Source organism: Schistocerca serialis, chromosome 3 (assembly GCF_023864345.2).
Source record: "Schistocerca serialis cubense isolate TAMUIC-IGC-003099 chromosome 3, iqSchSeri2.2, whole genome shotgun sequence".
In the NCBI taxonomy this organism is placed as follows: domain Eukaryota; kingdom Metazoa; phylum Arthropoda; class Insecta; order Orthoptera; family Acrididae; genus Schistocerca; species Schistocerca serialis.
Genome location: NC_064640.1, coordinates 433,909,974 through 433,935,673, shown reverse-complemented (window position 1 = coordinate 433,935,673; position 25,700 = coordinate 433,909,974). Strand labels below are relative to the sequence as shown.

General features: G+C 42.0%; 1 protein-coding gene across 1 annotated transcript in view; it reads left to right on the top strand.

The window, feature by feature from the left end:
• Positions 1 to 25,700, top strand: part of LOC126470321 (elongation of very long chain fatty acids protein AAEL008004-like) — a 655,643-nt gene that overhangs the window by 242,392 nt on the left and 387,551 nt on the right. The window lies entirely within an intron of this gene.

Genomic DNA, 25,700 nt, shown 5'->3' with positions numbered 1-25,700 from the left:
GACCCAAGTTATCAACAAGACACTGTGCAAGCTGGTGGTCTCTCCATAATGGTGTCGGTTGTTTTTACATGGAATGGACTAGATCCAATGGTCCAACTGAACCGATCAGTGACTGTAAATTGTTATGTTCGGCTACTTGGAGAAAATATGCAGCCCTTCATAGACTTCATTCTCCCAAACAACAATGGAATTTTTATAGGTGACAATGTGTCATGTCATCAGGACTCAGTTGTTAGTGACTGGTCTGAAGAATGTTCTTGCCAACTCGAGCGAATGATTTGGCCACCCAGATAGCCCGAGATGAATCCCATCAAAGATTTTTGGAGCATAATCGAGCGGTTCAGTTCGTGCACAAACTTCTACACCGGGAACACTTTCGGAATTATGCATACCTATAGAGACAGCATGGCTCAATATTTCTGCCGGGGACCTCCAAAGACCTGTTGAGTCCATGCCACGTCGAGTTGCTGCACTACGTCGGGTGAAAGGAGGTCCGACACGATATTGGGAGGGCCGGCCGGTGTGGCGGAGCGGTTCTAGGCGCGTCAGTCTGGACCCGCGCGACTGCTACGGTCGCAAATTCGAATCCTGCCTCGGGCATGGACGTGTGTGATGTCCTTCGGTTAGTTAGGTTTAAGTAGTGCTAAGTTCTAGGGGACTGATGACCTCAGATGTTAAGTCCCATAGTGCTCAGAGCCATTTTTCGATATTAGGAGGAATCCCATGAATTTTGTCACCTCAGTGTAAACTCTTATGATTAAGCAGAAACGTCTGAATATCTCTCTAGTTACTAGGGCGTGCTGAAAAGTAATGCCTGGAATTTATTTGATAACTCTTAAAGTGTTTCAAATAATGAAACGTTATTAATATTCTGCATTTTTGTTCTTCGTGTCTACCCATTTATTTCTCAACATAATCACCCTGCCGACGAATACATTTCTCCAAAAAAGAGACCGGTTTGTTGACACCGGTATCGTAGAATGTTTCTCTTTGTTTACGGAAGCCACAACCTCGCCTTTGCATGCACCTCTTTTTCACTATCAAAGTGACGTTCTCGAAGGTGCTTCTAAGTTTTGGAAACTGATGAAAATCAAATGCAGTCAAATCTGGACCACACGTCGGAAGATCGATGACAGTGAACGCAAGGTGTCGAGTTCGCAGCACTCGTATGTGGCCTGGCATTTTCATGCTGAAGGACAGTGTGCTCCATGAGTGAACGAACTCTTAGAATTCGAAACTTGATTACAGCACGCGGTTTCTCACATAGAGACATGACATGCTGCACACCGCCTTGTTACACGCTACAGTTCGGACTCCTCCAGCAGAAGAGGGTTGCCAATATGTAGACATGAAAAATAACGATATGGAACGTTAATAATGTTTTTTTTATTTACAGTGCATTACGAGTTTTCACAGAAAATATTCGAAGGATTACTACTCAGTACGCCTTTGTAGTTAGTGACATGTTCCATAAATCAGTCAAACGATTCTTTTAGCGAAATGATGTGGAACGAGTCAGTTATAGGATATGTATACATGATTAGTATTAACATAAATGAACATTTTTTAAAGATTGTTTATCGTTGTTGTGATCTTCAGTCCGAAGACTGACTTGATACAACTCTCCACGCTACTGTATCCTGTTCAAGCCTCTTCATCTAGGCATAACTATATTTCCTATCAACCGATGCCTTATTTTAGTCAAGTTAAGATAGATTTTTCTTTTCTTCCCCAGTTCTGTTTAGTATTTCCTCTTTAGTTACACGACCTACCCCATCTAATCTTTAGCATTCTTCTGTAGCACCACATTTACAGGTTACCAGTATTTAGATAAAAACTCTACCATGGAATAGAAGCAATTAATTATTAAGCAAACGGTCAAAAAAATTTGTTACTGCGTATTAAACGCCTTTCTGAGCTCCTGACACCGTAAAAGTGAAACAATTATTTCTCCGAAAAATGGAAATTTGTTGAAATTTTATTAATTGTAGCGCAGTATTTCTCTTAGGCCATATATAAAAACTATTTTAAATATATCAAATAATAAAAATGAAGTAGAGTTGAAGTAGAACTAAGAACAGTTTAATTGTGGATGCGGTTAGGGAATTAGCCCTTTTAGCATTAAGGTGATCCTGGAAGAAAATTGGAGGTGAATAGGAAGGCTTTTGTTGCTTACTGCACATGATTCGTTAGGTAATAAGAAAATAGTTTTATGGCGGCACATTTTTCCAGTGTGGAATGAGACACACACGACTAATTTTGAAATGTCATATGAACCACACTGTTTCTGAGATCATTTTGACACTGAAGAAGACGTATCAACACAACTATAACCAAATGTCACTGGCTTCGTCGCTAGGCCAAAAGCTTTTCGCCTTCCTTCGCATGCCGTTATACTAAATTTACTTATCGTGTACGCAACGTGAAGAAAAAATGAGGACGAGAACAAAATGAGCTTTCGAAGCAGCGCTGGAGAGGGCTGGAAGCGACCTGTGCTGCCGAAAACACAATGCCATTAAAAAAAAAGCTATCCAAGCAGCGACGCAAGTCCTGCGCTTGGCTGCAGCATTACGCTCCGCTGGATGTACCTGCCTACTGGAACTTTTCAGGGCAAGTCATATTTCAAAGAGCTGTGCTGTAGTGTGCTGTAAGATGACAGATATTTTCCAATTCCTCTTAATTACCTTCAGTTTCAATATTTTGCCATATAATGCGTTTCAAGGAATCGTAACGTATAAACAGTAACTTCTTTTACTTCACCGGCATCGTGTTATATCTTGCACATGCTCAGTTTGTCGTTTTTGCTTCGGTAGTGGCTTGCGTCATTGTTAATGCCCTAGCATCGGAACTATTTCCGTTACTTCGCTAGTTTTTTACATGTCAATAATACACAATAATATTAACGTTTTATTACTGAGGCAATTTACGAGGGTGTACTGAAAAAAACCTTCGAATTTTTTATGTGAAAAATCTTAAAGCTTTTTCAGTACGAAAAACGTCATTAACATCCTTCATCCGCGTTCTTCATGTCTACATATTTATTTCTCAAAAGTCACCCTAGTGACGAACACATTTCTCCCAATGGGAGACCAGCTTATTGATACCGTAACTGCAGAGTGTTTGAGTTTACTGATGAATCCACAACCTCACTTCTGCTTGCACTGCTTCACCAGTGTCAAAGAGAAGCCCTCGACGGTGTTCTTTAGGTTTCAGAAACATATAAAAATCGGATGGGGCCAAGTCTAAACTGTATGAAGGATGATCGATTTCAGTGAACCCAAGCCGTCGGATTGTTGTTGATGCAGGGCCATGTGTGAACGAAGTCTTCTGCTCTTAGAAACTCGATTACAGCACGCTGTTTTCCAATCACCGGCACACACTGACGGAAAAAAAATCGCAACACAAAATAATAATTAATATAGAATAATGAAATTTAGGGAATAAATTCGTCTAGGTAACATATTTAAGTGATTAACGTTGCGAGATCACAGGTTAATGTAAGCACAAGATAGGCCACTGAAATGTGAAATGTTGGTACATTAATAACCAGAGTAGCTCTAGAATGTTGAATGCAAGCATGCAAGCGTGCATGCATTGTGTTGTACAGGTGCCGGATATCAATTTATGGCCGGCCGGAGTGGCCGAGCGGTTAAAGGCGCTACAGTCTGGAACCGCACGACCGCTACGGTCGCAGGTTCGAATCCTGCCTCGGGCATGGATGTGTGTGATGTCCTTATGTTAGTTAGGTTTAAATAGTCCTAAGTTCTAGGGGACTTATGACCACAGCAGTTGAGTCACATAGTGCTCAGAAACATTTGAACCATTTGAACCATCAATTTGTGCGCCTATTTCACTTTGTCGGTCAACACAGGGACGATTAATGCTGTTTGTGGATGACGCTACGGCTGTAGTCCGATGATGTCTAGTGCGTGCTCGATTGAACAGAAATCTGGCTATCAAGCAGGTGAAGGCAACATGACGACATTCTGTAGAACATGTTGGGATACATCAGCGGTATGTCGGTGAGCGTTATCCTGTTGGAAAACACCCCTGGAATGCTGTTCATGAATCGCAGCACAACAAGTGGAATCACCAGGTTGACGTACAAATTTGCAGTCAGTGTGCGTGGTATAACCACGAGAGTGCTCCTCTTGTCATATGAAACCACACCTCAGAATATAACTCCTGGTGTAGGTCCAGTGTATCTAACAAACAAACAGGTTGGTTGCAGGCCCTCAATTAGCCTCCTTCTAACCAAAACACTGTATCACTGGCACCGAATCAGAACCAGCTTTCGTCTGAAAACACAACAGACCTTCAGCCTGACCTCCAATGAGCTCTCGCTTGAAACCCCTGAAGTCGCAAATGGCAGTGGTTTGGGGTCAGTGGAAAGCACGCTAAAGGGCGTCTGATTCGGTGTAACCGATTTTTAACAGTTCGTTGTGTCACTGTGGTACCAACTGCTGCTCAAATTGCGGCTGTAGATACTGTACGATGCGCCAAAGCCATACGCCGAACACGGTGCTCTTCCCTCTTGGGAGTGCCACATGTTCGTCCGGAGCCCGGTCTTCTTGCGACCGTACATTCTCGTTATCACCAATACCAGCAATCATGAACAGTGGTTACATTCATGCCAAGTGTTTCTGCTCTATCACAGAAGGAACATGCAGCTTCTCGTAGCTCTATTACATGATCTCGTTCAAATTCAGGGGGGTGTTGATAATGGCGTCTTTGTCGCCTTAAAAGCATTCTGGCAGCAGTGCGGTAGCTTGCGAGACCGGAAGGTGAGCCAGACCTGCACGGTTCAACGACCGCTGGTCTGGTACGCCGGCAGGTCTAGTGAGGCTTATACACTCCTGGAAATTGAAATAAGAACACCGTGAATTCATTGTCCCAGGAAGGGGAAACTTTATTGACACATTCCTGGGGTCAGATACATCACATGATCACACTGACAGAACCACAGGCACATAGACACAGGCAACAGAGCATGCACAATGTCGGCACTAGTACAGTGTATATCCACCTTTCGCAGCAATGCAGGCTGCTATTCTCCCATGGAGACGATCGTAGAGATGCTGGATGTAGTCCTGTGGAACGGCTTGCCATGCCATTTCCACCTGGCGCCTCAGTTGGACCAGCGTTCGTGCTGGACGTGCAGACCGCGTGAGACGACGCTTCATCCAGTCCCAAACATGCTCAATGGGGGACAGATCCGGAGATCTTGCTGGCCAGGGTAGTTGACTTACACCTTCTAGAGCACGTTGGGTGGCACGGGATACATGCGGACGTGCATTGTCCTGTTGGAACAGCAAGTTCCCTTGCCGGTCTAGGAATGGTAGAATGATGGGTTCGATGACGTTTTGGATGTACCGTGCACTATTCGGTGTCCCCTCGACGATCACCAGTGGTGTACGGCCAGTGTACGAGATCGCTCCCCACACCATGATGCCGGGTGTTGGCCCTGTGTGCCTCGGTCGTATGCAGTCCTGATTGTGGCGCTCACCTCCACGGCGCCAAACACGCATACGACCATCATTGGTACCAAGGCAGAAGCGACTCTCATCGCTGAAGACGACACGTCTCCATTCGTCCCTCCATTCACGCCTGTCGCGACACCACTGGAGGCGGGCTGCACGATGTTGGGGCGTGAGCGGCAGACGGCCTAACGGTGTGCGGGACCGTAGCCCAGCTTCATGGAGACGGTTGCGAATGGTCCTCGCCGATACCCCAGGAGCCACAGTGTCCCTAATTTGCTGGGAAGTGGCGGTGCGGTCCCCTACGGCACTGCGTAGGATCCTACGGTCTTGGCGTGCATCCGTGCGTCGCTGCGGTCCGGTCCCAGGTCGACGGGCACGTGCACCTTCCACCGACCACTGGCGACAACATCGATGTACTGTGGAGACCTCACGCCCCACGTGTTGAGCAATTCGGCGGTACGTCCACCCGGCCTCCCGCATGCCCACTATACGCCCTCGCTCAAAGTCCGTCAACTGCACATACGGTTCACGTCCACGCTGTCGCGGCATGCTACCAGTGTTAAAGACTGCGATGGAGCTCCGTATGCCACGGCAAACTGGCTGACACTGACGGCGGCGGTGCACAAATGCTGCGCAGCTAGCGCCATTCGACGGCCAACACCGCGGTTCCTGGTGCGTCCGCTGTGCCGCGCGTGTGATCATTGCTTGTACAGCCCTCTCGCAGTGTCCGGAGCAAGTATGGTGGGTCTGACACACCGGTGTCGATGTGTTCTTTTTTCCATTTCCAGGAGTGTAGGTGGTTTCCCGCGCTCTTTCGATAACTAATACTCACCACCGTTAGAGCGTGTATTTAAAGTAAGCCTGATTTGCATCCTCGTAGTGGCGCTGCTAACGCCACTCTCGTGTGATCGATGCGAAATTTTAATTGACGTCATCTTACTGATATAGAAATACGCCTGCGAAGTTCCGTTTATGTCATAAAACTCCTTCTTGGTGTTGCGACTTTTTTCCGTGAGTGCATTTATGTTAAACAATGACATGCTACACGCTACAATTCGAAGCCCTGTAGCGGCAGCGGTTTGGAACTGGCGTCAGCCAAGTGGCAAAGTCGACCGAGTAACATACGTGGCATGTAATACTAAAATGGTTCAAATGGCTCTGAGCACTATGGGACTTAACATCTGTGGTCATCAGTCCCCTAGAACTTAGAACTACTTAAACCTAACCAACCTAAGGACATCACACACATCCATGCCCGAGGCAGGATTCGAACCTGCGACCGCAGCAGTCGCGCGGTTCCGGACTGCGCGCCTAGAACCGCTAGACCACCGCGGCCGGCATGTAATACTCCAACCGATATTGAGAACAGAATACAAAATTTCAGAGGCATTACTTATCAACACGCCAACGTATACAACAGACGACGAGCGAGTATAGCTCAACGCGCAGGTCCCATAAACTTTGGTTCCTGACACCTTGTGCAGTAAGTATTTCCGAACCATTTTCTTGGTCCCTCGTAGTACTGTGATTCAACTCGAGATATCACGTTCCTCCATATCCCATATTCGCCTATTACTGGGCACTGCACGAAACACAGAAAAGAGGGAGTTTGGAATGGCATATTTGTTCTTTGGCGACTACATATTCGGTGATCTAAACGACGAGTGCCAATTGTTATTCTAAAAATCAGCAATAGCAAATAAGATGAAAATATAAGTTCTGGAAGCCAGTAGCTTTATTTGAAAACGTCGTCGTTGTCCGAATGCCTCAGGTGTGACTGTTTAGTCGGAGATCACATTTTCCTATCGGCATTAACTACAAAGGGAGGTATCTAATTGTGTTTTCGACCTAAATTTGTCATTGTCGGTGAGTGGCATATCGGAAGTAATTACTGCGGCGCCCGTGTATTAGAGTTACAGGCCGCAAAGGGCGCGTTCGCGCGTCGCCCTTAATTAGGCCAGCGGTCGTCAATTGATATTTGTCATGGTTTCAGCGTGAAACAGGGCTATTCTATTTAGCAGCGGAACCACGTGGTATGCTGACTTCTGCAACCGCAATAACGTCGGGCAGCCCACAGGCCATTCTCAGGCCATCCTCAACTGGGGATAGATGATTTACAATATTCTGTGTACTGCAGCACTTGAAATGTGTGGAAATATGGTGCTACGACTGAAGAGTTTCATAAATTAGGATCACAAGATCTACTAGTGTGTGGCGGATTTAACACGTATATGTGTTCCATTCGAGGGAATTGCAACATCATCTCTAATATCAAAATATTTCGACAGAACAGTGATGGGTCTATTCTCTTAGCTCTTCTATCGAATTACAGCTCTTTGAATATAGACATTTTAAAAATAATAATAAATATACGCTCGGAACACTCAGCTGTGTTTATTTATGGTGCTCATATTTGTATTACGTTATTGATCTCGGAATTGTATAGCTCCATCGTCAACGTGGGGATCGATAAAGAAAGAGTTGTATGACATTTTTGGATCGGAAACCCCGATGGATAGCCTGAAATCGTTTTCTTTCTCCTTGCATAATGTCCCCTTCCCTCGCTGTGTGTATGTTATGCCTTATGTGTATTCGCTGAATGTAAGGGACATCTTGTTTGTGGCGATTAGATGGGAGAGGGTGGAAACCAGTGCCGGCACATAGCCTACGCATCTGGAATAGCTCCAAGGGGACCGTCGAGCTTAACTTCCCCATCCGACGGGCAGTTCACCATCAACAATATGAAATGGCCTCACACTGTGAGACGCTGCGGAGAGGTTTGGAATATAATCCAGGACACTGGAGCGAAGTCTGGTCATCAGGAACATTATGTCACCATCTCTCCTCCCTTGGCCGGCCAAATGCTAGAGGTGAAAATTTCTCTTACCGCCACCAGGATTCTAACAGGCGACCTCCCAGACGTCTGCTACTGCACAGGCGCGCATTAGCGACTTCGGTTACGTATAACATAATGTCAGTATGGATCGCATGACTAGAGACAGATCAGAGGACAGTGTTATTAGTAAAAGTGCCATAACTGAAATCCCGAGAGGTCTACACGGAAAGAGGTATAACACAAAAACGTAACTTATTTCAATGGTTAAGAGATAAAATGTTCCCAGGGTGATTTCCGGGAAGTTAATTCTATAGAAACAATTTCACCAAGTATGTGAAGGGAACTATACCAAGCAGTACACAGGGTTAAGCCGTATAATTTGTATAGATTACTGCATATTTCGCATATTAATGTATTCGTTCCTAGCAAATGCTCCAGATAAATAAAATTATCTGCTGAAGTCACAATTTTAATATATCCCCCTCTGTTTTTTCTTTTAGTTTTTTAATATTTCACATTTTAAAGAAAAATATAAAGAACTCCATTACATTCATCCTTTTACAAATTTTTATATAATTTGTAACTTTTTCATCTTTTAATTTATTGTCTTCGTTTTTGTGTATGTATTAACTCTGTGGCCTATAAGCGGGTTGATTCTAAAACTGACAGCCATCCCCTCCTCCCTCTCCCGCTCCCCCACCCCTCCTGCGTATATAGGCAGAGGGAGACGAACAACAAAAAAGGAAAAAAACTCTGATAATAAGGGCAAGTAAATTTTAGTTGTGGGTTAGCCCAAATTTCTTTGCTTATACAGTCCTAGACATTGCGCTAGATATATCTTTAAGAAATATGTTGTTATGATTGTTTGGTGTCGTTGGAATTCGGAATTGGGAGAGAAAGGCTTTCCGTGATTCACCGTACTTTTTTCACAGTGTCTCGCAATGTGAGAATACCGAACATTTCAGTAACGCTCTTGCTCTCATTAAAGTATTCTGTGACGCATAACTTCGTTGAATTTTATCTATCTCCTCTGTTAATCCGTCGTGGTCAGGCAACAGATAATGTTTAAGAACGGGTTGAACGAGGGTACTCTGAGCGATTTCTTACGTGGGTGAAACACATTTCCTGCCGATATATGTCAGGCTGCCATCTGCTTTCCCCAACGCCAGATTTATGTGGTCGTTCCGTATTAAATCTTTTCAGATGGTTATTTCCAGATACTTTATGGTTATGGCTGATTCGAGACACTGATCGCCGAATGTTTCGTCCGTCTCTCGCTCAGTACATTACATTTATACCAGCTAAACAAAATTAAATTAAATGAACTGAATTTCAGAGAATGAAATCAAGACTTGAAATTATATAAGCGAAATCTATCCTGAAATGCTGAACCTGCAGTTTAATGAGTATGTTTAGCGATGTCCAACGACTAGCACCAATTTTTATTTTTCACAACATATTTATTATACGAGAATGCAGGTCCGCCTGTTCCGCGAACAACTGTTGTTTATAAGCACCCAGACATGTCTCAGCACCTTTCAACCATCATCAGAAGAGGGCATTTTTTTATTGTTCTGTAAAATACAAACATATTTTAAGCAATTATTCCAAAAAATTTAGCCTTGTAGCAGCTTATGTCTGTTGTGGCTATTACTTTATTTTCTATATTTCTGCGTCCTTTAGGATTCTGTTTACATTATTGTATACTGGTAGCTTGTCACCTATAGCTAAACGATGTTACTGTGAGATTAATTGCCAAGTAAAAGAAATAATTTTATCTATAAATAATTTTTTATTCCTCGAAAATATTTCGTATCTATATTTTACGATTACATAGTTATATTCTAAGTATCCGTCCCATAATTTAGTCTGCAGACAGGCCTTCAAAACCAAAATGATTATATTCATTATATTTGTTAATTTATGGTTAGCTGCCATTCTTTGCATCCGGCACTGCTCGTCTGAAAGTCTCCCTGTAGTCGGAAACAATTTTCTAACGACGTCGCCACCCAGAACCCAACTGCGTCGTTTGTGACTGCCTTACACAGCTAACGGAAATTGTCTACTAGGTCATGTATATACAATATGAACGGAAGCGGTCGTATCTCATTATCTTGTGTTAGCCACCGGAGGAGACATAGGGCAGCCCATGGCGACACCGTCAGACTGTTCAAAACATTCTTGGTTAAACATAAAATAAGTAGAGGAAAGAGCATGTCGAAACAAAGCAGTGATGTCCGATTCAAACTGTTGACCAATCAGCGTCAAGGAATCCGCGAGAGGTACTTTTGTGAAAATGGAAACTACCTCAAACCTCACTAGAAGATTCGAACTACTTAAGTGGAGAGCCCCCAGTCTGATGATAAAATCAACAGAGTTCCGTATGTGATGCGAACATTTGCCAATAAACGGTCTCAGCAAAGACGACACCTCGCTTGGTGTAAGGAGCGTAAACACTGGACGACTGAACAGTGGAAAAACGTTGTGTGGAGTGGCGAATCACGATACACAATGTGGCGATCCGATTGCAGGGTGTTGGTATGGCGAATTCCCTGTAAACGTCATCTGCCAGCGTGTGTAGCTCAACAGTAAAATTCGGAGGCGTTGATGTTATGGTGTGATCATGTTATTCATGAAGGGGGCTTGCACCCCTTGTTGTTTTGCAACGCTCTATCACAGCGCAGGCCTGCACTGATGTTTTAAGCACCTTCCTGCTTCCCACTGTTGAAGAGCAATTGGGGATGGCGATTGCATCTTTCAACACGATCGAGCTCCTCTTCATAGTGCATGGCCTGTAGCGGAGTGTTTACATGACAATACCGTCCCTTTAATGGACTGGCCAGCACAGAGTCCTGACATGAATCCTACAGAACAACTTTGGGATGCTTTGGAACGCCGACTTCCTGCTAGACCTCACCGACCGACATCGACACCTCTCCTCAGTGCAGCACCCCGTGAAGAATGGGCTGCCATTCCCCAAGAAACCTTCCAGCGCGAGTCAACGCATGCCTGCGAGAATGGAAGGTGTCATCAAGGCTAAGGGTGGGCCAACACCTTTTGAATTGCAGCATTAACGATGGAGGGGGCCACGAACTTGTAAGTAATTTTCAGCCAGTTGTCCGGATACTTTTGATCACATAGTTTAGATGCAGATATCACTTCATTTACAGTTCCACTCTCACTTATTTGTATATCCGTAATTTTTGCATGCGTACGGCGACAGAAATTAGGAACTGTGTTGTAGTCTTCTTCAATGAAGCAATTTCAAAAGACGGAATTTAGCATTTCAACTTCCATTTTATTGTCTTTCACAGAAGTCACATCATTATTCAACCAGCATTTGAACCGAAGACTTACTTAGATTGGGTAACATAGTACCAAAACTTTTAATAACTGTTTTTAAGGAAGAGAGGAAGGAAAATTAGGGTTTAAAGTCTCACCATCGACAAGGTTATTACATACCGAACGCAATCTCCTTCTGAAAATAGATGGGTGAAGGAAATATTTTCAAAGTATTGAGATATACTATGAGTTGTAGAAGTCGTTGTAGTATATTGATTTAGTTACAACAGAATATCTGTAGAGTCACTTTAGTCAAAGTGAAAGGAACCAACAAAATCAGATGCACAAATAACGATACTCGATTGGATTTTGTCAAAGCGATTGCATACTTACGTTTAATCATGTGAAATAACGTGTAGAGGTGACTACAGTGCAGGGTATTAGTGAACGATGTTTATCGGATTCTATTGCGCAGACGTGAGTGACGGCACAACAGTAGCATTTTCCTACGAGTCTTTCCTTATTTACATTCTTGTAAACTTGAGATTTTGGAAAAGCCTTTCATTGATGTTTGGATTGCACGTGACAAGCAATTACTGATATCTGAGGGTAATTGTTTCAGTTTTAACTGTCAGATTCGCAAAAAATGACAATAATTCTATGTCGTCTATGAATGAATAAAAAGGCTTATCATATTTCACAATTTCAACCGAACACATCATGTGATTTCGTGACGAATTTCTGACTTCGCTTTGAATCTGTTTCCGTATGTTTCAGACCAAACGCTACCGTGCTACAGTATATTTTGACTTCCGGCTCGAGGGTGTTCAAATGATGTACATTCATGGAACACCCAATCATCCGCCTAATGAAGTTTACTATCGTCAACCAAATATTTTGATTTCCCTAATCTTTTACTGGAAGAAACGTGTCATTGAAGTTGTATAAGGAACACGTCTGAAAACTTGAACGAAATTTGTGTTTCATAGCTACTGAAACTGAACACGAAATCTTCGACGTAAGAGGAAATCATGGGTTCCAGTTCCACCGTTAGAAATTAATTTAATACGCTTAACTGAAAGATGTGATTGGATTTAAACATAGATTTTTCCATCAGTTATTATTGGTTTTTCCGTCTTACGCATATTACAGTAAGCTTAAAACGGAAAAACCGGTAGTAATTAATTGTAATATCAGTAACGGAAGATGGTCATGCAAACAGAGAATTTTCCATATTTACTTTAAGTGCATTGTATTTTTCGCTGTTTCTGAAGTGAGCAAAGGCATACTAGGTTTTGGATCAGCCACTTCAGTTTTCCGAACATTTGTTTCTTTAGTTCAGATAACGCTACTCAGTTCCATTATAAAGACGTATACGACGGAAGAGCTGTTATTATAGCACAATGTATCGACTATTAGCTGGCGCCAGAGGGAATTGTGCCAGACCCGGATGGTCGCTGCGATCCGGATTAACAGCCGTCGGTATGGTATTCCAGCCATATGAATGTAGTTTCTAGTTTGGTTTTCACAGTCCGCCTGGTTAGATGGCAGCCTTGATCCCCACTTCCACCTCAGATATACAGTACTCACACAGTTAGAAACGAAATCAGAGCCCAGCTCTTACTATTCGTAAGTACGCGAATTCTCGTATCAGCTTCGTTAAAAATCATGTATGATAGAAATTGCATAAACCACACAACGCGGTTTTAGATTCCCCATACTCTCGTACAGAACGTAGGTAATGGGATGGTGGTACGTTGTGCATAAACCACATCCGTTGTGTTTCTGCAAGGATAATTTTTACCAACAGGGTGGGTAATTTGTTGCATAAAAATTGACTATAAACAATACCTTTCAATTTACACAACTACGTGTATGGGCCAATAAGTCTGTCACCAAAATTCCCCACGTTCATACGAAAGCTCATTTGATGCATTGCTTCCACGATCCGCCGAGGATTTTGCACATACGTAGTTATTAGGTTACATTATTCTAACACTCTGCACTACTGCTACTTCATCCATAAATAAATTGCTGGCTGTGAATCGTGACTCTTCAGCTTTTCCTCTTATCTTGCAAGAATCCAGTGGTAGAACTGTAATCTGGAATGGTGGTTTTGTAGCCTGAGAGACTGCATATATTAAATGATACGGTTAAAGTACCTACTCGTACAGAGATGACTACGTGCTTTATGCCTTTAGCAGCCCAAATTCTCCACACACTTGTTTCAGGGTCATCTACCATTCGAAGCAACTTTCGCTCCTCCACATCTGGCGTGCGAACACTGAGCTGTTCATAACAACAGTAGCCCCGTTTAACGGATGAATCGGCCGACATTTTCCCTTATTCGTATCATATTTTCAATAATGTTGTCCTAACTGATTTTTTTTTGTGTCTCATGACGATGGCTCTGGTTTTTTATATTAGGATTTGCTTTGAAGAGAGCTGAAGATGGTCGGAACTGATCGAAATCTATAGCCTGAGGACAAAAAAACATTTGTGGTCGTAGACTAGAATAAGACAAACAAATTTCGCACTTCTTGGATAACCGTTTTTTATTCACGACTGTGTGGCAGCTTGCGTAACTGAAATGTTGGCTTTGGTCTTTTTAACAGATGGACGTTAAACAAATAGTTAGGTTACTCTGTAAGTCACTAGTAAAGAACAAACTTGGACGATCACACTGTCAAGATGCCAGCCCAAACACGCAGTAAGAAGACTAACATCTGAAGCACAGATTCTCTCTTGCGATTTTGTTCCATATATTAACTATAACTTCTACCTGAGCTATCCTTATGTAGCCTAGTTCTGAAGCCAGTCAGTTTACAAGTTACTAAAATTAATTATTTTAATAATGGGTAATGTTTAAAATATTATGTCAGTCCCCAAAGTTTCGAGCTGGATTAATAAAAAAACAGATAGAGATTAAGATGGGGGTTTTAGCGCATCATGTGTTCCGTATAGTCTCTGAGAACAGCGCACAATCATGTGAAACTGTCAGCAAAGTCCTTCTTTGGAATATTATTAAACACACGCGTCACATTGGCCTGAATGTCGATTCTGTCAAGAAAGCGTTGGTTCTTCATTTGAATTTCTGCACTTTGCGGTTTTGTGGTCTTGTGATCCATGATGATTGTTTCCAGAAAAGTGTTGTGCGCGTTTTGCATTTTAATCAAGACGCGGCAGGCGTCCATGTTTAGTTTCTATTCGGGAGTCAAGATGTGAGGGACAGACCTCATTCACGCTTTTCTCCTCTTCAAAACATTCTAGAAAATGTATTTAGTCCTTGATTGAGAGATGTTGCTCCAGTGAGATTTGTGGCACAACAACGTTGACACATTAAGGGCGCACGTCCACTACTTAACGCTGCTTGCTCACAACTGACTGGTCGAATGCACATCTGTAGTTTGCAGCTGTTAGTTCAAGCTGCCACCTTAGTTATCGCACAGAAGTCGCTAATACATCAGGAATAAAATCAGTCTCGTAACTTTTTGTACAGACGGTGTATGGACATTACTGGATTTTAAAAACATCTATTGATAATTTCTCATAGTTCCACTACTGTTAAAAGATATGTATAAATAGATGATTGTGTTATTGTGCTACCCATATGCTGTCAAGATGAGGAAAATAAACAATTGTCTTGTATTTTGAAAAAAATTAAATTAGTCTATACTGTGATTCCGTCTATTACAATAGAAATCTCAATATTTAAAATTACTCTATTCATGTAAGTATATGCCTTCTTTTTGTTCGGAAAGAAACCAATGACAGTTTGCATAGCTGGTATACACATATATACAATACATATATACACATATATACAATAATGCTGAATGCGAGACACAACTCACCTATGATCCTTAATATTTGTGATGCCACTATATTAGTCGATTAATGTTTTGGTGACCTGGCCGCTGTGGCCGAGCGGTTCTAAACGCTTCAGGCCGGAGCCGCGCTGCTGCTACGGTCGTAGGTTCGAATCCTGCCTCGGGCATGGATGTGTGTGATGTCCTTAGGTTAGTTAGGTTTAAGTAGTTCTAAGTCTAGGGGACTGATGACCTCAGATGTTAAGTCCCATTATATTTAGAGCCATTTGAACCATTTTCTTTTGTTTTGATGAATCTGAACGGAGAGTGGAAATTTTTTTTATTCCGCCGTGTATCTTTAGTGACTGTGACTGTCAGAAAATGTAGTTTTTGACAATCGAAGTTCCTTTATGGCTTAACTGTTCTAAATGCGATAACTGATCCTCATTCACCAATACGAGCATTTGTCGAGTTGTTGTTATGAACATGATCACGAGATGTAGAGGAACAGACCGTCATCTCTGGCTGTTGTCCGTACCCCTTTTATTAGTTCTCGTAGAAGATATTGCTGCTTGCTGAAGATATCATTTATCGATATCGAGGCAGTGCTATTGGAATCAGTCTATAGGTGGAAACAACACAACTGTTACATCACATCCTACACACTAATTTCGTCACCAATACTCGTTGCGGGAAAAATGTGTGTGTGTAGGTCATTGAGAACACAAAAAGGGCGGACGAGATGAAGGGGCAGCGTGTAGGTACAGTGGAGGCGCGTGGGAGCCGATAACGACCGCCTCCGCGCTGCTTCCCGTCTCACGGACAGCCACTTCCAGCATTTCCTCCTCCTCCTCCTCCTGCGGCTCCACGCGACCATTGTGATACCGGAGGGCTGGCCTCCGTCAAGGTTACAGCCAAGTTCGTATGTGATGACAAGTACCCGGCCTGGCACAAAGAAGATGTTGGTATCAATGAAATGTTACTGGCACGTGTTGCGAAATACTGCTGGTCAAGAGTCAGTTCGGTCCACAATTTGGTTCGTACGGCGTGTTGAAAGAAGCATTACCGAGATGTTCGACAAACTCCAATGACAGACGCTACAAAAAAGGCGTCGTGTACTTTCCGGGAAGAGTTGGGCGACGTATCACTTCCTCCCACATACCTCTCACGAAATTATCACAACGAAAAATTAGACTAATACGGATGTTTACCGACAGTCATTATATCCGCGTACCGTTCGTCAATGGAACAAGGATGGGGGCAAAAAGACGATGGTAACAAAAGCAGTCTCCACCATACGCCGTAAGGTGCCTTGCGAAGTATTCATGTATAATGTGTGTGTGTTTGTGTGTGTGTGTGCGTGCGTGCACGGTGAAATACGTAGTTATCATGTTTTACTGCCAACGAAAATTCACCCATATAGTTGTCAATGTTTATGTAGACACTTTTCTCCTTCATTTCCAATACATAAGAAACAGTTGAATTATTTCGGACGTGGCCGTGATTCCCTTGCAAAATGCTGCGCACGAAAAAGTCCAAAAACGGAATTCAAAGATTAAAATATAGAGAAGTTGCACGATCTGGTATTGTGAGATAGGTGATTTAATGTTTAATATGTATTATCTAGCTGATGCCACAGGCGTATCTAAAGAATGTAGAATTAAGACAGAGAAAGGTTTGTGCAAGATGAGCGCCCCGATTTTTGACAAAAAACAAATTTCTTCGTGATGTGTGACCCAGATTCAAAAACATATAACGTAGTTGACACAACAAGCATGTCTAAAGAAAGAGCACCCACTTCTGAAATGGAGACTTATGTATGGGAAAAATTTGTGCAAGATGGGTGCTGCATTTGTTCAGTACCTACCATAAGAAAATTTTCTCATTATGTTTGGACTAGTTTTAAAAATGAATCAAACTCATTCTGTACGCTGATTTGTTATTATAGATGAGACGTCGGTCGATTACTTCACACTAGAGGAAGAAGTGCAATCAATGCATACCGTTGGCAGTCCCCAGAATATGCGAAGTTAGCTTCAACTGCTTATAAGTTTATGCCTGGTGTTATATGGGATGCAAAAGAAATTATTCTTATCGATTACTTTGCAGTGGGCGAAACAACTGACGGATATTATGCAAGACCTCTTTAGAAACTAGGTGAAATAATATGAGAAGAGGCGTGAAATGCACAAAAATTATATTGCGTCAGTACGACGAATCTATCCACATACATGCTTTAGTAATCGACAGACTGAGGCATTAGAACTAAGAAATATTGAATATCCGCAATAATGGAAGAGGTGGGCAAGAGAGACGCTCGCTGTGTCCGTATAGTTTTGCAATCTACCGATGATGGCTGGATCACGAACAGTGGCAATCAACCCGGGGTAGATGTGAATGATTTTTATTTTTTAGAGCAGTTAAGTGCCCTGTATTCTAAAACATAATCAGTTTCTCTTTATCGAGACCAGTTTTCTAGTGACACTTTGCCCTGACACTTTGCCCTCTATCTATCAAAATCCTGCACTTTAATCGTTCTAATGGGGCTCAATTTAATTATTCTGCACATGTCAATCTCTGAAAAGCAATTCCATTATGTAACAGGAATTATCATGAATCATACATGACCGTTAGCTTGAAAATCCATCTTCAGATAACGATGGATATTTTAGCAGTTTGCAGTCATGGTCACATATATAGTTTACAAGATAATCGGTTTAATCTAGAACGACCATCTTCAGGTCTTTCTTCAGCATAAAGTAATGGGATATAGCTTATTATTACATAAATGAAGAAGTATCCAAAAATAAGTGCAAAAAGAGAAAAAGTAGTTAAAATTATGGTTATTGCACATTATTCAATGATGGATGGTGTCGTAGGGTTAGAAGATGGGATGAGTTAACTATATTTGTCCGCCAGTCCTTGCCAACTGGCAATATTTAAATGGCTCTGAGCACTATGGGACTCAACTGCTGTGGTCATAAGTCCCCTAGAACTTAGAACTACTTAAACCTAACTAACCTAAGGACAGCACACAACACCCAGCCATCACGAGGCAGAGAAAATCCCTGACCCCGCCGGGAATCGAACCCGGGAACCCGGGCGTGGGAAGCGAGAACGCTACCGCACGACCACGAGATTCGGGCACTGGCAATATTAAATGGCTCTGAGCACTATGGGACTTAACATCTGTGGTCATCAGTCCCCTAGAACTTAGAACTACTTAAACCTAACTAACCTAAGGACATCACAAACATCCATGCGCGAGGCAGGATTCGAGCCTGCGACCGTAGCAGTCTTGCGGTTCCGGACTGAGCGCCTAGAACCACTAGACCACCGCGGCCGGCCACTGGCAATATTGAAGAACATGTTGGTTACAACTGTTCGGTTAATGAAGTGACGCAACCAAGTCAAGCTGGCCATCGGTACTCGCGTCTGAAGTTGCTGCTCTGCCTCTAGATAGTCGCCGGATAATAGGCTATATCCTAGTCATCTCTTTTTTCATGTCTGGTTTCCTATCTTCTGTTCTATTAATTCTATATTAGTGTCTCATTGAAACATAGTTAGAATTTATGAATGTTGGGCTCCATGTGGTTCCCAAGTCGTGCAGCGACCGTAAACCATAAAATTATCAAATCTGCAGCAACCAGTTGCAAAATCATGTTTTATTTATTCACTTTTGCAAATCGATTTCAACTGATTAACAGCCATCATCGGTGCTTTCAACCAATATGTGCCCTGAGTAGTAATACTGTATTAAACAGAGGCCAAACATAAAGTTTGAGCCGGCCGAAGTGGCCGTGCGGTTAAAGGCGCTGCAGTCTGGAACCGCAAGACCGCTACGGTCGCAGGTTCGAATCCTGCCTCGGGCATGGATGTTTGTAATGTCCTTAGGTTAGTTAGGTTTAACTAGTTCTAAGTTCTAGGGGACTAATGACCTCAGCAGTTGAGTCCCATAGTGCTCAGAGCCATTTGAACCATAAAGTTTGACTGTTTGCACCGATGATGGCTGTTAATCAGTTGAAATCGATTTGCAAAAGTGAATAAATAAAACATGATTTTGCGACTGGTTGCTGCATATTTGGTAATTTTATAGTTAAAATTTACACTTCCTAAATTCGGATGAGAAGTAGTTTTCAGCCGGCCGCGGTGGACGTGCGGTTCTAGGCACTTCAGTCCGGAACCGCGAGACTGCTACGGTCGCAGGTTCGAATCCTGCCTCGGGCATGGATGTGTGTGATGTCGTTAGGTTAGTCGGGTTTAAGTAGTTCTAAGTTCTAGGGGACAGATGACCTCAGATGTTAAGTTCCATAGTGCTCAGAGCCAGAAGTAGTTTTCCTTACGTCATCTTCAAATGATGAAACAGATTGGAAGTAAGAAAGAAAAACTAATTTCCAGAAAAAAAGTCTCATTGTGGTTCGAAGATCTTACATTATACTTCGCTTGTTCTGATAGCTGAACTTCTCATTTGTTTTCTTTTCCTTGATATATGTTCGCTAAGAGGTGATGATAACGGTTTCTTCTACAAATTATTTACAAAACAGGCATTTTGATGTTTGTTTGGCTATACGAAAATTATTTTGTGTGGCATAACACTCAAAACAAAAAAGTTCAACGTGAAAGAATGTAGCTGATATCAAAAACTTCAACTAAACTATGCATCTTACTCAAACATATTGTCCGGCTGCCTAGGAAGCACTAATTGGTGGATAGCTATAAGGTAAGATGCTTGACAACGTTTCTGCTGATCTGGGCTTGATTCCTCGATTCGTACACAGTTTTATATAATTACTTTTCGGCGTATTGCAAAAATTCTATCAGGTATACTTCTTTTATCGAACTTTCTTTTGTTACTTTTCGCTCACTTTACCTCTTAGATTTATTCGTGGAAGTACAGTTGTTTACTTAGCACTGTATTTTAATTTAGTTATAGTATTTTTGGCCAACCATATAAATTATTTTCAATATTCGTTACTCTTGACGAGGTCAAATGCTAAAACGTTTTGAATACAATTGCCTGCTTTGCACTGTCTAGAGTTAGCCCCGTTCACATCGTACTATAAAAAGAAAGTTGATCTGACTGTCCAAGATTGTTTGCATTGTGATGTAGCTTTGAAGTTACAGTGTTTCTACAGTTTTCCTGAAACGATAAAGGGAGTTACAACGATCCAGTTCGTATTACATCGATTACTCTGTATCACGTAAGATCGCCATCAAACTAATAGAATCACTAGTTGCTGATCACATTTTTGTGTATCGCACAAACTCTTATAATATTTTTCGATCAGTCTTTCATTATTGTCTTCTTCTATCTTTTCTCGTTACCTCAGTGTGATTAACAATCTGTTGTAGTTACACGCAGACACTGACTCTGACAGTCACTTTTGTCATTCACTTTCCACAGTAACGCTGTCTGTCGCCCACTTCTGTGTGACTTCGCGGCGCCTCCACTACCCCTCAGCCTTTCGCTCGTTAATTTGCGAGTCTCGGCGCATGGCGGGCGTACGTTAACAACCGCGATGGCGATAGTTCGCGAAGGTGCACGACCAAACATGACCACGCACCTGTAAACGTACAACGATTCGAAAAAACATATATGGGTGCCTACCTAACACGGTGTAGGCATGCCTACAATATACAGAACGACCTGAATGCTCCTGGTGTCTGATGTATATAAATTATGAATGGTGCTCATAAACGGCGTGGCAGCATTACCTAAACGACGGGTGTTTGAGCATTTCTCATAGCGCTGTTTTCGGTGGCCGAGCGGCTCTAGGCGCTTCAATCCGGAACCGCGCAACTGCTACGGTCGCAGGGTCGAATCCTGCCTCGGGCATGGATGTGTGTGATGTCCTTAGGTTAGTTAGGTTTAAGCACTTCTAAGTTCTAGGGGACTCATGACCTCAGATGTTAAATCCCATAGCGCTCACAGCCATTTGAACCATTTGAATAATTATAGCGCTGTTTTGATTAACATTGTGTTCTCCAGACGCTTATTAACCGAGCATGCACTCTAATGGCTATGGTGATCTACTTAGAGATAACAATTCTCCTTAACGTCTCTAACAATTTATTATTTATCTTCAAAATGGTTCAAATGGCTCTGAGCACTATGCGACTTAACTTCTGAGGTCATCAGTCGCCTAGAACTTAGAACTAACTCGGGCATGGATGTGTGTGATGTCCTTAGGTTAGTTAGGTTTAAGTAGTTCTAAGTTCTAGGGGACTGATGACCTCAGTAGTTAAGTCCCATAGTGCTCAGAGCCAGCCAACCAATGGGTGCTCGGCACACTACTCGTTTGTGGCGAGGAAAGCGCTCACCCAGCTTTTCCTCGACGGTGGATAGAACGTGCAGGTGTTATCAATTGGCCTGAACGATCGCTTGATTTGATGCCACTGGTCTATTACCTGTGCTAATTCGAAGAAGCCTGCTAACGCATTAATGTGGAACCGATTTACGAAGGAAAAAAATAGTTTCAATTTTGGACATCAGATGCAAAGCTGGTGCTGTAGAGAATCATGTCGATGTCTCCGGTGTTCATGGTGAACAAATTGTGTAAGCGGCGCTTAATAATTAAATCAATATTATGCCTTTTTCACTTGTTTGACCTTTTCCACCCACGTCCCGTTCTTAATCCATTACATATGAAAACATTTCTATACTACTATTTTTGCATTCACAGCGCCAGATTTCCATCTAGTGAACAAAACTGGAACTTTTTTTTCCAGCCTAAATTAGAATATCTACCAAGACGGGCTGCCGCACGATAATTATGGCCAATACTGGACCTCTCTGAGTAGCTGCACGTTAATTATAACCACCCGCTATAACCATAAGTTCCGACGATCCTACAAGTTTTAAAGCATCGTGTTGATGCAGCATGTGGAATTTTATCAAAGGAGTCTCTTCAATCCGTCCAAACGTCCTTGCACTATCGACTTCAAAGTTATATTGCAGTGGGTGGTGGGCATTTCGAATACTCGATGACACAAATGGAATTTTGAAAGTTGTGTTTAATACAACATTATTTTCTAATTTCCCTGCCGTTCTTGTTCCTGATGTAATTTTGCAGTGTAAGTGTGTAGCTTCACATGAAACTTACGGCGCGTGGTTATTTTCAACAATATTCACACCTCAATTCTGTTTTACAGTTTTTGAGACGCACTCTACTACCTGCGTCCATCAATTTTTTTTTTTTTTTTTTTTTTTTGTTTATTTGGTCTTCAGACTGTGCACTCTGTTTAGCCAACTAAAACACGTGATTACAATACAGACTGAACTGTACGAAGAGAATACTTAACTGTATATTTAAAGATATAAGAACTCAAGGTGTCATAATTTTGTCCACCATAAATTGTTAACAAATAGATTTAGGAGTAACTTAGTCGGGTTTGATTTATCAATTGACATCATTTCTGAAATTTCATCATAAGTAAGACACTGCGTCCAGCTGTTACAACATATCGGCTTGACGCAGCAGTTCCGTGTAACAATACGAGTTTCCGCATAAGACAGCAATAGGTTTCATATTCAAAACATGTTTCTCGTGAGTTCTAAATGTTGTAATTTCTCCACAACTATTAATCGTATTCTGAAGAGTGAAACGCAGCTGAAATCGTTTCTTTTACAGCTACAGTACTCGCAGCAGGAATTGCTATATGAGGAGTTTCATTTGAAAAAAGCGAAATTGATGCCCTTATCTCTATAATTAATATGCCTATGCGAAAAGAGTATGCGTCATTAAATGACGACTTTTTCAAAATTCCTTTGTGTGGAAACAGAATTACGATATCTTAAACGCTTCCCTCAGCTGTATTACCCTTTATACGCGTGCCCCAATTTGCTTTGTTCACAAAAACGTAAAGATCGGTTTTCATTTCCGCCTATTACGGATGTATCACTTACCGATGCAGTCGCTAGCGTTTTTTTGCTAGTGAAAAGTTTAATATTAAGGTATATTAATCAGACTCCGCCGTCTTTGCATCTGACGGGCTACTAAACTCCATATTAAAAATCTATTATGTTCTGGAAGGGATCTTCATCTTTTTAATCCTCTGTCTCTCACATTTGTCGTAGTGTTCCTTTCTGGCACTAGCATACCGCTCCTCTGGAATTTAATTTCACTCACTGGCATTCTGTCTCAGCTCTTCCGCTCATATGCGACGCCTTTTCTGCATAAGTGGACCAACGAAGGGACTTCAAAGTTGGAAACAAGGCACAAGGCACATCGCCACAGGCGATGTCACAATCTTTCTTCGTTTTAGTTCATTTTATTTGGTAATAAAGTGTAGCGTCATAAAAACAGATTATTGTTTTTCAATAATCCTTCATATCTGGTGTAATAAGCGAAGTTCATAAGGCTATTGATGTGTAACTTTCCTCTTCGCATATCAAACTGTGTCTGGAGTTTTGAAAGGGATTGTTTATCTCATTTTTGGAAATGGATATAATACCTGTTTACTGTGACCTGAGTGTATAATTACGTGATAGGTAAAAGGTCACATTTCTTCGTTTCCGTCCAAAAGTCGGGTTATCGAATCCTGACAGACACATCTAAGTGGTATCCCCACAGGACATAGCTGGATTGGAGTGTCCAGTTAAGTGCGCGAGTTTTGAAAGGGGATGACACGCTGTTACTTTGGATTTGGAAGGGCCTTGTCAAATGCCTTCTTCTGTCAACTACACGCACGTTTCTCGGCTGTGTTTATTGTAATCCGCTTCTGCGCATTGTGAAGGATCGTTTCACTGTGTCGGAAGAAGAAAACCGAGAAAAACATGAGCAATTATATCTGTGTGAACACTTTAATCTTCTGAAGCCCAGTGTTTGATCATCTTCAGGTCATCATGTATTTCAAAACTTTTTTTTAAATTTAATTTAATGTACCACTATGTATACGACTGTAAGATCGCTGCCGGCGTTATTCATAAAATTATAATCCTCGACGCAAAAAAATAAAGTTACGTAATTAACTTTTTGTGCGTAGGTGCATGACTGCAGTTCTCATATACATCGAAAACCCCGAGCCACAGCACCGCGGTACTCTTCTAGGGGAGAGAAAGCACAATGGTACCTACAATCTCCACTCTGTCAGTGGACTTTGCCATTTTGTTTCGGTTACTCTAGTGGCGTGCTGCGGTGGTACACGACGGGACTTCAATGGGTACCCTCACTGCAGACATGTGTACACAAATGAACAAAAAAAATTAATTGCTTACCTCTATTGTAAGGGCCTGCTGGAAAGTAGTGCCACCGAATTTTTTACTTGAAAATTTTTAAGGGTGTTCAGATAAAACAAACGTTATTAACATTCTATATCTTTATTTTTCATTTCTACATATTTGCAGCCCTCTGCCGCTAGAGGGTTCCGTATAGTAGAGTGTAACGGGGCGATGTGTAACGTAACTATGTCAGTGGTGAGAAACAGCGTGCTATAATCGAGTTTCGAAATCGAAGAGTTCGTTCAAACATGGATCGCCCTGTCCTTCAGCATTACAATGTCAGACCACACACGAGCGCTGGGACATCTGCAACAGTTCGACACCTTGGATTCGGTGTCATCGATCATCCTCCATGCGATACCCACTTGGCCTTATCCGATTTCCATCTGTTTCCAGAACTTGAAGAACACCTTCGAGGACTTCACTTTGATAAAGCAGTGCAAGTAGAGGTGAGGTTGTGGCTCTGTCAACATAGTAAAACGTCTCTCGTTGTGAGAAAAGTTTTCGTCGCCAAGATGACTATGTTGGGAAATAAATATGTAACCCTGAAGAATAAAGACGTAGTGTGTTAATAACGTTTGTTTTATTTAAAATGCTTTATGAATTTTCACATATAGAAGTCGGAGGCATTACCTTTCAGCATGTCCTCTTGTTTCGAGGTGTTAATTAAAACTGTATTTTTACCCCTCGTACCATGTCATTAATGGGGATCGTGGTAATAACGTTGTAACTAAACTTTCTTGAGATACAGTTTATACATTATGCAGTATTTCACTATTATACTGAAACTGTTAACCACGTTGACTAGAAAGAAAAGATTAATCTTTCTATCGGTTTTTACTGAAACTGCGATATTTGCGATGTCTTAGTGTCTCTACAAGAATTTTTTTAACACATCCTTCAGTCTAAATGAGACGAGAACTAACATATAGACGGTTCGAATGTTAATAGCAGATAGTAATAGACACCTGAGGAACAGCAATGACATGTCTATGTCCGATTTTCATGCCTGCCGAAGGACATCAGGTCTCGTACGTAAACATATATTATAGACTGTCGTTTTTCTTACAGCT